Source organism: Pinus tabuliformis, chromosome 6, assembly GCF_031772625.1.
Source record: "Pinus tabuliformis cultivar Carrire ecotype Pingquan chromosome 6, CPIR1, whole genome shotgun sequence".
NCBI lineage: Eukaryota > Viridiplantae > Streptophyta > Pinopsida > Pinales > Pinaceae > Pinus > Pinus tabuliformis.
This window is the reverse complement of record NC_142292.1, coordinates 282,813,440-282,829,079: the sequence shown is the minus strand read 5'-3', so window position 1 is coordinate 282,829,079 and position 15,640 is coordinate 282,813,440.

Here is a 15,640-nt window from a genome sequence, read left to right as displayed (position 1 = left end):
ATCTCTGGAAGAGCTAGACAGTGCCTTCATCCATTGGGCAATGGAGTCAAAAACTCAAGCTGAAATGCATGACTGAAAACCGAGACAAACTAACTTAACAACAAGACTGAAAATTGATTCACAAATGACTCATGACTCAACTAAAAATTGACGCGATACTTAAACACAACCGACAAACTGAAAATGATGCTCAAAGGGGAGCTTATTCATCACAACCTACTCTAACAGTTTCATTCATCACCTGATCAAGTGAAATGAAACAACCAGTGCAACCAAGTAAGTATTCCATCTGCTGTTCGAATTTTCCGCAAGTGCTCACTTATGAACAACAAGAGAGAACTACTGAAAGGCAACTCCCATGATAACTTAGAAACAGATCCGTTGAATGATATGAATTCTCTATCCGCCTCCAAAAACACTGCATAAGGATCTTGAAATTCAAGCACATTGGAACTTGGCTCATCCAATGGATTACTTCTCTTTTCCTCATACCATGAATGCAAACTTTGATATGAGCCTTGTGACGAGACCTCTGCTGAAAATGACAAAGAAACCGACTGCCGGATCAAGTTTGTATCAATACACGTTTCAAGCTCACATATAGTCAATGGAGAGAGACTTTGACTGCAAACCTCATCCAAAACATCAGCTATTGGATCATGAAAAACTTGAAAAGACTGCTGCAACCCATTTTCTATTGGTTCCAATGTGATTACATGATTGCCTACATGCTGCTCATTCTTTACTAAAGATTTACTTTTCAATTTTCCCTTCAAAAGCTGAAATGATTCAAAACAGAAAGGTAGGGAACCTTCTTGTATCATTTTATCATATGTGTCAGCTTCCATGCCTTCATCTGCAACTTGACAATCAAAGGCATTCGGGGGCTGCAATTCTGGATATGACAAGTCTTGAACAAGGTTTTCATTGCTCTCAAGATGGTCCAAATCAAAACTTGTTGACAGCTGATTTCTGATTGCATGGAAGTTATCTCTAATGAACTGACATGAATCAAAACAAAAAGGCAAATATCCTTCACTTATTTCAAAATTTGTTGCACTTTCCTCGTCACTGTCATAGCTGATATGTGATGGCTGAACATTGTATTCAAGCTGCTGAAAATGAACTTCTTCCTCCCACAAACTAGCTGCTTGTTTGATTGCAATAGTAGCTTCTGTTTGGAGAACATAATCATCATCATACTGATCAAACTAAGGCAAATCATCGGTATAAAACATATCATCAAGCATGCAGGTCATATCAACAGTTCTTTCTTCGCCAAGGTGATCTACAAAACAATCATTATCAGATCTATGACAACTAGGATAAGAAACAAAATGTTTTGGAGCAGCAACTTGTTCTTCTTCAATCAACGAGCCATGAGCTTGAACATCATAATCATTCCTTGTGGTGATCCTTTCCATCATCTTTTCCACTGCACTTACCAAAATGTCAAGCTTTACCTCTAGAGATGTCGATTTTTCTGGATCTATGTTTTTCATCTCTTCTTCCTTCATCCTTGCCCTTCGGATCAGCAGATGAGCCTCTACATTTACTGCACTGTTTTTCATCTTATGAAGTGTTGCAATATCCCTTTCTCTCAGCTGAAACTCCATCTCCGGATCAAAGGCACCCGGATAATGCAAGAGAGCAGATCTAGGAGTAGGCCTTATCTCAACTGGCATTGAATAATAAACTTGATTAAATCTAGCCGAAAACTATTGTACTGTCTCCCCTGGTAGTCTTTTCAGGTGGTTATACTCTTCTACAATCAAGAAAAGGTTATGCCCGATCATCCACCTGTCAAGAAAAACTTTGACGAACTGCCGGAAATCTGAGATGCTCATATCAGGCAGGGCTTTGAACCAACTCTTCACTTTAGCTTGCAAAGAAAGAGCAAAAAGCCTTATACTGACATCTTCTGCATCAACTTCAAAAAGGTCTAGAAAAGACTCAAAATTCTGCACATGTTGCTCAGCGTTGACATTCTTACTTTCACCATCAAACCTTGGTAAGTATAGATCATAGTTTTTGGGGAAAGCATGGAGAACAGAAGGTAAAACAAGAGGTCTATACCGATCTGGAATTTTACAAGGTGTAGGGGTATGTACAGCAGGTATAGAATCAGTCTTGGTCTCTTGGGGCTCATCAATTTGAAGATGGTCATCACAAAATTCGGAAAAAGGATCCTGATCAAGCTCAAAGGCATGCAAATCTTTGGTATTCACAATCTTCAAAGGGAAAGAATCAAATGCAGGCCTGGGATCTTTTCTCAAATACAATATAATTTGCAAAGCCTTCTTGACATTTTTGGGAAAAGAGAAGAATAATTTATGACAAAGAACAAAATGTCTTGGATGAAATTCCAACTTGAATACCTGATCTGTCCATGTTGTCCTTTCATGTTTTTGCTGGTTGGGATCATCCTCCAGTGGAGTCTTTGGATCTGATCTCGAAAATGATTTAGAGTCGCTAGGTGAATGATTTCAGCCTTTATAGTGTCTGATTGTTGTCCACCATCAACAATTAGATCTGAACTTGATACATGTACTGGGATAATTAACAAGTTAAATGTCACGTTTACAAGCTAGACCGGAGATTGACTGAAGCAACGTTTATCTACTTCCGCTAATGCAAAGCAAAAGCGTTTCGAAGGCTACCTGGCATAACTTCAGGCTCTGTCTGTAGCTATAAAACAAATGACATCAACACGCAAACCATTTTCTTCCCTAGTATGGTCACCACTATGTTAGCGCTCAAATCTGCCTCAGGCTGAGGAAGGCAAAACTCGAGGCCACATCAAACCACGCTCAGCCTCGTAGCTAGCCCTACGAGGACAGGAGAGGGCTCTCTCCGGGTCTATCTGGCAAAAGGTCTTCAAAGGGGCTGAGATGACTCCAATTTAATACTGATTTTAGGCTAGTAAAGAGATAGGAAATTTTGCTTTAGATATTTGAGTTTTTTGTTGGAGAAATGGGAAAACCAATTTTGGGTGCGGGGATTGAGGTCAGATCTTTGCAGAAATCGAGTTGGGGCGAGGTAGGAAATAGTCTTGATGCCTTTGATCAGGTGTATAGATGGATTAGAATGACAAGGAGCTGAAGAGGGCAAAGGAGAACATGGATCCTCTCCAAACTGACGAAAACATGTAAAACTAAACAAATTTTAAAGGAAGAGCACTGTGAACAATGAATTCAACCTCATTTAATCATTCATTTAGTTTCAGAAGCATAAGAAGGAATGGCATACATGTAAACATGAATAAACTTACAATAACTGATAAAAAACACCATCAAGAGCTAAAAGCCACAAGAATCCCAACAGGTGCTGCAAAATCTCTGATCTTTCCTTAGCCAAAATATGAAAAATATGTACAATAGTGTGCCAAAATCTTCCCAAGAGTCCAACCTGTGCTACTGAATGAAAATTTACATATATAGATCAAGCTAACCTCATTCCCTAACCTCTAGGCGTCGAGCTCATCCTTCTAGGAGCAGTTTGAACAAATTCTAAACATGGAGCAAGAATCTAGGTGACCAAAACAACCTACCTCTAAAAAGAAGGAAACTGATTCATTACATTAATTTCTTGCTAATTTGTGAATGAATCATCTAGAAGAAGGTAGACAAGTGCCATGTTACCTTAAATACATCAAATTACATCATGTTGAGTCAAAAATCACATCAAGGAGTGAAACTGGTGAAAACTGGCCGAAATTCTGAGCTGGAAGGTGAAAAATTGGCCAAAATCCTCTATGCGCAGCGCCCTGATCTCTATGCGCAACGCACTTTTCAGGCTGATTTTGAGGCACTTCCCGACATCCAAATTGAGCTCACGATAGCTCTTTGGAAATCCCTGGATGTCTACTTTCCAACCCAAGTGTAATTTTCCAATTTGGAGCTCATTTGCCCCCTCAAAACTGCATTCTCCTAGAGGGACTTCCTGCTGTTGCAAAAGGTGGCAGCAAGGTGGTTTTCATGCGGTTTTTGGGCCTTTTGACCGTCCATAACTTGATGAAATACTTCGGCAATAGATGAGAATGTGTAACTTACCATGACAAACCCAAAAATATAACTTTTTCCTCCAGCAAGTGTCCCAATCAAAAGCGAGCGCACATGCGCGCTGCGCGTACAACCAAAAAACCTGTTTTTGGGGACCAAAATTTTCAAAATGACAAAATTTTCTCCGAATTCGCTCAAATTCGGAGTGAAGACCCTCCATCATGTGTCATGCTCAGCTAGTGAAGCCTCGGCCAAAACTCGAAGTGGATCTAGCTTCTTCCGCCGTTTTAGTGCTTTGCTCAACCTCCTTTGCAAAATCTTCATTTTTGCTTTGCCAACATGCATGTGAGCCCAATAATGATTCTTCACATGACGAAGCATGTCTTTGTCTCTATTGGCCTTTGCCAACAACTCCTCCAAGTGTCGATTGACTTTCTCAAGCCAAAATTGCCGCTCAACAGGTGTCAAATCACTGGGTCTTTTTCGGGCTAGCCTTCGGTCCTCACGGATTTGTCGCAGCTCTATAAGTGTATGCTCATCCTCTAGTTGTTTATTGCACTGCTCCAAGTATTTGATTAAACATTATGCCTTCAGCAACTTCTCATTCAAGCTATCAATCTCGGTCTTTTGTTCTTGGATGATCTCTTTCAGCTTCGAGCTAGGAGAGCTCCTATCCACATCACTCAATGCAACATCAACATCATGACCACCTGACTGGCCCTCCTGAACCTGTACCTGTACTGAAGAAGAAGGTGAGACCCCTTCCACACCATGTGGAGATAGTACTCGTCGTGTAGCTACAAATAAGGCCCTGTGGCCTCGCTGATATGTCACATATGCTGGAGCATTGACATGCTCGGTCTCAGGAATGTCAAACTGATGTGAAGGCCCTCCCTCATCATGAACTATCTCGGGAGGTGGCTGTGGCACTGTGAAAAAGTCACGAGAAATAAAATCCTCCCAAGTAATGCCCTGCTGTGCCAACTGATGAACCACTACGATCTTGATCAGCGCATAATGATAAATACTCCTATGCTGCTGTGCTGGGGTCTTCCTTTGTACTAAAACAACCATCCTCTCTATGTTGCGAAACATGAAGTATGGAATGTTCATCAGACGTACCCTTGTAAAATGCATCAACAAACGAACATGGTATGCATAAAGACGGGAGAATCTGCCCTCACAACTGAAATACCGAATGATGAGTTTCATCAAAGGTGCAAACTGATCATTCAGGTATTGGAAAGGAAAAACCCTGCTCAAGTGCCTCATATACCCAGGTTTGATGTATGGCTCATAATAGGACTTCTCTAGCTGTTGACGCTTATTCCATTGCTCTCCAATATTTGGTATCCCAGTGGCCTCTGCAATAGTCTCTGGTGACAAAATGAAATTAACTCCGGTGAGGTTTACATGGCCATCATGTAAATGTAGAACAAACAAGCGAGCTAATTCACGATGATGCTGAATTTGTGAAATTAGCTCACAATAGTGATAGCATGACTGACGACGAAAACAATCCATTGCAAGCGGGCAAGCCTGCAATTGAACCAAAGAAATAGGCTCTTCCCTGAGAGGCTTACCACCTTTGCCACCTCTGCGAGACCTTCGTGGCACATTACCTTCTGCTGTAGAATCACTGTCATACTGCTGCTCATACTCTGACTCCGTGTCTGACATGGCTTTGGTGTCAAGATGTTTGCAAGCTTGGAGTGGATTTGGTATGATCTGGGCGCATGTACCAAGTTTTTTTGTTGCTGCTACCCAATGCACAGCGCGCAAACCCAATGCGTAGCACACCCTTCTATGCGCAGCGCCCTTGTAAATATACACTGGCCAGTGAGGCCCAATGCGTAGTGCACCACCCAATGCGCAGCGCACACTTCCTATGCGCAGCACACACCTCCAACGTTGTCCACGAATATGCAATCACAGTTTCAGACTTCAAACACTTGAACACGATCTTGCTTTGGGAATTTGTGAACAAATAGACTTGTTTTCCCTTTTATATACAAACAAAATATCTCACCAAATCTGATTTGATTTAAATTGATTCAATAACCCACTTTGTAATGTTTGGCACTTTTTCACTTTTGGTCTTTTAATACAATACTGCTTTTTGATTTTCTCATGCTTTTCTTGAGGTTTGAACTGACCATATTTTGTTGATTTTTGTAGGGATCTGGCATTTTGGCTTTGGAGAAGATCAGAGGCTTGCTCTGAAACCTTTTGAGATAAAACAAATATAATTTCTTACAATAACAATTTTTAGTTCCAAAACAGAGTTTTGGACCTAAAATGTTTTTAAATGCTTTCTGAGGAAACATATTAAGTGAAAATCTTGCGAAACCAACCTCATGGCCTACGGGCTTTTATTATGTGTATGCACGGGACTCAAAACCCTAGACTCTAGGACTAAAGACCCTTTTTTTAACAAAACTAATCATGTATGATGATGAATGAAATGACCATGTACTTTGGTGATTTTTTAAGAAATTTTTGGCTAACCCTGCAGGGACAAGCATGAGGGAACACAAGACAACCAGATCCCCTCGTTAGTCAATGGCATGCCCCTGGCGAAATGCAATGAAGTGGAACAAGCGAGACACCTAAAAATGATATTCAAAAGCGAAAATATCTCTGACGGAGGGCTATAAGGACCGACTCTAACAGATCCAATAGTGGAGCATTGGAGCCTGATCCAGGTGGATGTTGGTGGCCACCCACCTATTCCACTTGGACCCCCCACCACTGCCTCTTTAAGTTTTTTCAGTTTCCTTAATTATAGCACAATTTACTATTTTTAGCAGTTTTTTGGGTCCTGAACTTTCGGAGCCATTTTGAGGCCCTAAAAGACATTTTTTTAGCAAAATTCCTTTTGGCTATTATTAAGGAAATCATGATTTCAGTTGTAGTACTTGGAGATATCTTTCCAATGAGGTATCATACGCGTCAAATGGAGATAATATGACCAAGTTACGACCCCAGGAAGTTGGCTGCCCAACTAAACCCAATGGGGCCCATAAACTCTTGGTGTTACATCTCATCGGGTTAGGCTTTTCGTTGTTTAGGGTTTTCTCGTATTGTTCAATAATAAAAATTCCCTAGAGCCTCATTGTAACTGAGTTCAGAGGCATGTAGCCGCCACATCTCTTCTTAGAGATAAGCTACCATTGCTCGAGCTAGTCTTATTTACATTCTCTTTGTAAGCATATTTCAGTATTTGATATTAATGAAATGAAGTGTTATATCTACTGCATCTCTGCATTTATGGTTATATCTGTAATTTGCTGCCTTTTTGTTTAAATTTGGATTAGTGATATCAGAGCTGTCTACTCTTTCTCGTTTTTTATTTGGATGTCAACAACGAGATTGGGATATAAGGAGTTAGGGCTCGATCTAGTTGAACCTTTGAAATATCATCCCCACAAACCCCGACGGTCGCCCATGGGGGAAGAAACTAAAGACAAGGGAGCAGGAGATCCTATCAAAATATTGGTTGAGGAGGCCCTCGACAAACAAAGGAACGTGATGATGAATAAATTTGCCCAGATCCTTCAACGAATTCCCACCGGTGGCGCATCCACATCTAGCAGCCACTCTGGAGGCTCCACACCTTTTAAGGTACAAGTAAACTTTGACATTCCCATATTTGAGGGCCAAATAGATGCAGACACAGTAGATAAATGGTTAAATCTGCTAGAAGGATATTTTTTTGTTCATGATTTTTCTAGCTAGGAAACGATTACTTTTTCTCTTCTCAAAGTTGCCCCCCACATCAAGGACTGGTGGGAAACCTACTATGAATAGAAGGATGAAAGTACGAGCTCATTGTTTTTAGTTTCCCCCCACATCAAGGATTGGTGGGAAACCTACTGTGAGCAGAAGGATGAAAGAACGCCCTCACTGTTTTCAGCCGCTCCCACTTGGAATTCGTTTTGGGACGCCATCAAGGAGCAATACTACCCGGTCAGGAGCTATGAGGACAAATACATAAAGTGGACCACGCTGCGGTAGGGAAGGGACCAAGATGCACCAGATTTTACCAATGTTTTTCATACCCTTCGCACGAAGTTGGGTATCAAAGATTTTGAGAAAAATTTGTTATTCAAGTATGCCGCTACCTACACAGATACATCTAAGACAAGATGGATTTCCTAGACATCTCCTCGCTCGACACGGTGCTTCGATACACCGTCAAGATCGAGCAAAATTTTAAACAAAAGAAGCAATACTTTGGATCTGCGAATCCGAAGCAAGGGAAAGGTGCCCCCAAACCGTAGAACAAAGGACAAAGCCAAGGCGGGACAGCCTGGGACAACCCACCAAAGCCACAAGAAAAGGACAACATTGTGAAGCCGAAGAAGGACACGAGAAAGTGGTGTGAGTTCCATAGGAGCTCCACTCACAACATAAGTGAGTGTCGGGCCAAGAAGTCACTGGTGGCCAAGCTAAAGGCTTCAGAATCAGATGCATGTTCTGAATCTGAGTCAGAACCAGACAAGGGGAATGACAAAGGGAAGCAGATTATTGATGTGGAGCCCAACGCCACCATTTCCACCATGAAGATCCAGAGGAGGAGGAGTGTCTCTTCCACTCCCAAATGTGGGTAAAGGGTTCCCCGCTACAGTTCATTGTTGATAGTGGGAGCCAAAAGAACCTCATTGCAGTGGAGGTCATGAGGAGGCTGGGCTTACCGACCACAGCACACCCACAACCATACACCATCAGGTGGCTTCACCAAGGACGAGATCTTTGCATGAGCCAATAGTGTCACCTTCCATACAGCATCAAGCCCTTCACAGATGAGGTATTATGTGGCATTGCTCCCCTTGATGTTTGTGATGTTTTAGTAGGCCAACCATACTTGTGGAAGTGACATGTGTATGAGTCAAGGCCTCACATTGTTGTTGTTACCTTGGGAAATAATTTGTACAAGATACCATAGGTAGCACCACCTACCGCCATCTCTTTGGTTACTGGAAAACAATGCAGTAAGCTCATTTCCAAAACCAGGAAATTTGTTTTCCTGATGATACGCCCTCAGGGAAAGAAGAAGATGGTGGCCATGACCTCCAAACAGGGCCCCTCCACACAACAACAACAGATGGACAAGGTCATGGAGGAGTACGAGGACATCTTCACCTCCCCCGCAAGGGTGCCTCTGCACTGTCAGTTTAAGCACTCCATCGATTTTACCCCAGGTGCATCATTTCCCAATGGACCAATATATCGACGTTCCGTTCTAGAGAACGATGAAATCAAGAGGAAGATTTAGGAGTTGCTGCAGAAAGGTCACATCTGGCCGAGTTCATCACCCTGTGGGAACCTGAACGTGTTGGTACAGAAGAAGGATGGAACTTGGAGACTCTGTATTGACTATCAGGTGCTGAACAAGATCACTATTCGGAATAGGTACCCAATCCCACAGATTGATGACCTTTTGTACCAACTCAAGGGGGGGAATATTTCAGCAAGGTCAACTTGAAGTCTAGATATCACCAGGTACCAATGGAACCATCCGATGTATGGAAGACTGCATTCAAATCCAAGGAGGGCCTTTTCGAATGGTTGGTTATGCCTTTTGGGTTGACGAATGCTCCTGTAACCTTCATGAGGCTCATGGATGACATCTTGTGGCCATTCACCAACTCATTTGTAGTGGTATACTTGGATGAAATCCTGATCTTCAGCAAGAGTTGGAAGAGCACCTCCACCACATTCGACAAGTTCTCCAAACGTTGTGGCAGCACAAGTTGTGTGCCAATTTGGAGAAATGCGCTTTTGGCATGACCAAGGTTTAGTATCTGGGATACATTACTGATGAACGGGGGGTGCATGTGGATCCATCCAAGATCCAAGTCATTCGGGATTGGCCAGCCCCAACCACTCTGATGGAGCTCTGCAACTTTCTAGGTGTTATCAATTTCTACCATAGGTTTGTGTTGGGGTTCTCTCATATCACTTGGCCCTTGAGTCAAGTCACCAAGGGAGGAGAGAAAGCAAAATTATTTTGGTTTGAATATCAACAAAAGGCATTCGCAGAGTTGTAACATCACCTCTTCTCTGCACCAGTGCTCACACTAGCAGACTTACAAAAACCATTTGAGATCGAGACAGATGCCTCTGACTATGCTATTGGGGTAGTCCTCACTCAATAAGGGCATCTAGTGGCATATCACAGTGAGACAGTTTCGAACACAGTTCGGAAGTACCCCACTTATCACAAAGAAATGTATTCCATTGTGCAGGCCTACCAACAATGGAAGCATTACATTTTTGGGAAGGAAACAGACATCCACACAGACCACCGACCCCTACAGTTCATATAGACACAAGGGAATTTACAGAATGATTGCCATCAAAAGTGGTCCACACACTTGCAATAGTTCCATTTGAATATCAAGTATAAGAAGGGTAGCACTAATAATGTTGTAGACTACCTTAGCCGACCACTAATCATGGCGGTAACCACCGTGCTCAACTCTTGTGGGCACGAGACTTCTAATTGGCCACTTCTCTGCAAAAGTGACCCAGAATTTGGCCACACATACCATACGCTCTTGGAGGGTCAACAAGTTTTAGATTTTCACCTCTAGGATGCTCTGTTATGCCACCCGGGACACATTTGTGTTCCTTCAAGCGAGCGTACCAGGATGATTTGGGAAGCACACTATAGTCAGGCGATGGGAATTTCCGGGTCGAGAAAATGGTGGCAGTACTGCAGAAGTATTTCTATTAGCCGAATCTTCGACAGGATATCGAGAAGTACATCAGATCCTTCTCTACTTGCACCATTTCCAAACCAAACATCAAGAATCAAGGCCTCTATACTCTATTGCCTACCCCTAGTCGACCTTGGGAATCCATCTCCATGGATTACATGTCAGACCTTCCTTCTACTAAGCATGGAAATGACTGTGTTTTTGTGGTCGTTGACAGATTCTCGATGATGGCCATTATGGCGGCCTGTAAGAAGAATATCATAGCAGAAGCCACTTATAGACTCTTCTTTGAACGAGTGTGGGTACACTTTGGGGTCCCAGAGTCATCATCTCAGATTGGGACAGCAGGTTCCTCAGTTCATTTTGGTGAAATCTCTAGTCGATGCTGGACACCAAGCTCACTAAGTCCACATCTTTCCATCCCCAAGCTGATGGCCAGACATACATCATCAACAGGATGATCATACAATTTATGCACATGTACAAATAAAATCATCCATGCACATGGGATTAGAGCATCCCCTATGTCCAACACAGCTATAACGGGCTCTCCACAGCTCGACTGGCCACATCCCCTTTCAGGTGGGCTTGGGATTCCAGCCACTATGTCCCATTGATGTGGACATAAAAATTGTAGCAAGCTAGGGAGATTCGGCTCATGTCCAGTCTGAAGCCGACAAGGAAAATAGTTTAATTAAGCACATTCAACACATCCACCAATAGATCCATGACATATTGAACAAAGCCAATGCTAAGTACAAGCAGCAGCATGATCGGCATCAGGTGCCACACAAGTTCCAGGCAGGCGACAATGTTTGGCTACATTTGCAGAAGGAGCGCCTTGTTGGGCCCCACTGCAATATTCGCCCGCTTCTATATGGGCCATACACCATCACCAAGGTTGTGGGAGATAATAATTTTGAGCTTATCATTCCCCCATTCCTTGGCCGACACCTAGTGTTCAATTTGGATCGCCTTCAGCCATACTTTCCACCATTACTGGACACATCCAACATTGCAGAACAACTCACACCAACAGAGTTAAATCCAGACTGCATGGAACAAGCTACAAATGATCAGCTCATGGACACGCAGATCAAGAACACTCGCCAATAGAAGATCCAGCTGTATCAAGTTGTCAAAGTCGACCAACTCCTGTACCAAGGCAAATGGCTCACCAGGGACCAAGTTCAGCAAAATTTTCCTCATCTCATAGAGGAACTCAACGTAATGGATACCATTTCTTCTTAAGGGGGGAGGAATGATCTAGGTGGATGTTGGTGGCCACTCGCCTATTCCACTTGGACCCCCACCACTGCCTCTTTCAATTTTTTTAGTTTCCTTAATTGTAGCACAATTTACTATTTTTAGCATTTTTTTAGGTCCTAAACTTCCAGAGTCGTTTTGAGGCCCTAAACGATGTTTTTTTGCAAAATTCATCTAGTGATTTATAAATAAATCATCATTTTGGTTGTATTTCTCAGAGATATCTTTCCAACAAGGTATCATATGCGTCAAATGGAGATAATATGACCAAGTTACGACCCCAGGAAGTTGGCTACCCAACTAACCCCAACGGGGCCCATAAACTCTTGGTGTTACATCTCCTTGTGTTAGGGTTTTGGTTATTTAGGGTTTCTCTTATTATTCAATAATGAAAAGGCCCTTGAGCCTCATTGTAACTCAGTTCAGAGGCATGTAGCCGCCACATATCTTCTCATAGATAAGCTACCATAACCCAAGCTAGTCTTATTTACATTTTGTTTGTAAGCATATTTCAGTATTTGATTTTAATGAAATGAAGTGTTGTCAGGCCAGGCAGTAACTCTCCAAGGGCAGAAAAACTGAATGGTATCAGAGCCAGTGCCATTTTTGGCTTCTAACTGCCATTGTAACTCCTTTTTGCCATTTTTTAGAAATTTGGGTCTACCCTCTGCCTGACAGGGTCTACCCTCTGCGTGATAATCTGGATAACACTTTGCATACCCATCGAATACCCAATGCTCTGTGTTGAAGATTTAGCATTGATCTCTTTGTTTTTCTATTTACTGTATATGCATTAAGCCTAACCTGTGCAGAAATGTATATCACACTGCTCCGATTATCTTGATATCACGCTGCTCTGAAGAACTCTCTTCACGCTGGTATAACAACGCACCCTCCATACGCTGGTATATCATGCTGCTCTCTCCATAAACGCTGTTGAATATTCTATACATAACGCTGTTGCATATAACGTTGTCTGGTATCCTTGAAGAAGTTCTGTTGCAGCAATCGCTGCTCCTACAAAACCCAGACCTGCTCTCTCCACGCTAGTCGGCCTCCCTCCATATGCTGTTGCTCTCTCCACGCTAGTCGGCCTCTCTCCATTCACAGTGCTCCAGGTTCAATCCTTGTATGAAATTCTTGGTAAACGCTGCTTCATATATACGCTGCTCTGGATATCATATATACGCTGTTTCATATACGTTATATATACGCTGCTCCCTCCATATATACGTTGTTTCATATATGTCATATATACGTTGTTCCTGGTATATATAACATTGTTTTCACATAAGTTTAGCTGGTATAAAAAAAAAAGGGAAGTACCTGCCTTTTTGATTTGCGTCCCCAAAAGACTCGTGCTATCAGGCCACCCTTACCAAGCATTAGGCATCATTGAAGACTGAAAGACAGAAAAAGAAAGAGATGTATTTTCCAATGAGAAAGTATGCAGTCAAAGTATAAAGAATAGGATTCGAGCATAGGGATTTATATTTATGTCCAAGTGTTTGGCAAATTCTGATTTGCATCAGATTTCTGATTTGCTTTAAGCAGTTGATACTATTTCTCTTGAATTGCAACCAGATTGTAGAAAAAAAAAAAAAAATTGGTGATATTCTATATGCATAGAATATAGTTTTGATCTTTGTATATTAATTCAAGAAGGAAGAATAAGGCTGTATTATTTTTGAAGCACATTTTCCCAGCAGAAGTATTTTTCTATCAGCAGAAGTTTTTTTTTTACAGAATGCATTCAATCATCTCTATGGTAGGGATAGTTCTCACTGGCAAGGAGAACTATCTTGAATGGTCCCGGATGATAAAACACACCCTCATCTTCAATGAGTTGTGGAAGGGAGTGTGTGTCAGAGAAGGAGACAATGACCCAGTACAGCCTACATCAGACAAAGAGCTCGTCATTTGGGATAACAAGAACAGCAAAGCATATGCATTAATCGCAGCATCTGTAAATGAAGAAGTAAGTCGCCATATTTCATCATATTCAACTGCCTTTGAAGCTTTACAAAAGCTCAAAGAACTCTATGACTCACATTATGCACTTGAAGTTGTTCAGCTCATGATTAAACTCTTCACTCTTGAACTGAAAAATAATGATCCTCTTGCTCTTGCATTTGAAGTAAAATCCATAATGCATGATATCAAATCCACTAAGGTTGAGCTGGATATCCCTCTTATTGCTTTTCTCAAGGCACTCTATCCTACCTACTCCAATTATCTTGAGTCTTTACAAGCAAATGGAAATCTTAAAGATATAACCTTTGACTCTCTTGTGAAAAAGTTTGCTGAAAGAGAGAAAGCCTTTGGAAAGAAGACAGTCCATGAATCTTCTGAAGAGACTATTTTCCTTGCTCATAAAGAAAAGCATCCTGCTCAAGATTCTACAAGAGGAAGAGGTGGACGAAGAGGAAGATACTTCAGAGGCAAGGGGGGCAGACATTCTCAAGGAGAAAAAGCAGATCTGCATTGCATTCGCTGCAAACGAAATGGATCACATGATGCTTCTACATGCAAGCTACCATGGGACAAAAATGAGCAGAAAAGAAACCAGCAAAAAGGTAAAACTGATGATACAGACAAAGGTAAAGCACCTGAATCCGCTCACTATATTGAGGCACAATGTAACATTGGAGTAAATGAAGATTTGTTTAATGCTTCACTTGCTTCTTCGAAAAGTGATTGGTTGCTTGATTTAGGAGCAACCTGTCATATGACTCATAGGAAAGATTTTTTTGAAGATTTCACTGACATGGTATCAGAGCAGTATACTTTGCAGATCAGTCAAAAATCAAGCCATCAGGGCTTGGCACAATCAGGCTTAAACTACCTGGTCTTCCAGACTTTCTTCTGGATCATGTTCTATATCTCCCACAGCTCAAGAGAAACTTGTTGTTCTTGGTCCACATCCTCCAGCAAGGTCACTCCATTCATATGTTTGATGGCAAGCTTGAGGTAAGAAAAGCATCTGACCACTCACTTGTCATGAGGGGAATAGAAGAAGAAAGGCTTCTCAAACTGCAAGGAACCTCTGCTCATGCACAACATTTCTCATATATTTCTCATCATGAAGAAGGTACACTTCCATCAAGTTTATTATGGCATACTAGATTTGGACATTTAAACTATGACAGTCTCCGCTTATTGAAGAAAAATGGTGTTGCTGGTTTGCCTACAATTCCTAGGAAACATAAGCAATGTGATGCTTGCATTCTAGGAAAGCATAGCAAACAGTCTTTTCATGATTCACATTCAAGAGCACATAGGAAGCTTGAACTCATTCATTCAGATTTATGTGGTCCAATGCCTGTTCCTTCTGCAAATGGAAATAAATATATCATGACATTTATTGATGATTACACTAGAATGTGTTGGGTTTATTTATTGAAGAACAAATCTGATGCTTTTCAAACATTCAAGAATTTTCATAAATGGATTGAAAATGATGCACAATCTCATATTGGGTCTATTCGCACTGATAATGGAAAAGAATATACATCAAATGAATTTGACATCTATCTTCGCCAACATGGGATCAAACATCAAACAACTGTGCCTTATAATCCCCAACAAAATGGTGTAGCTGAAAGAATGAATAGAACAATCTTGAATATGGTACGATCCATGCTTTTC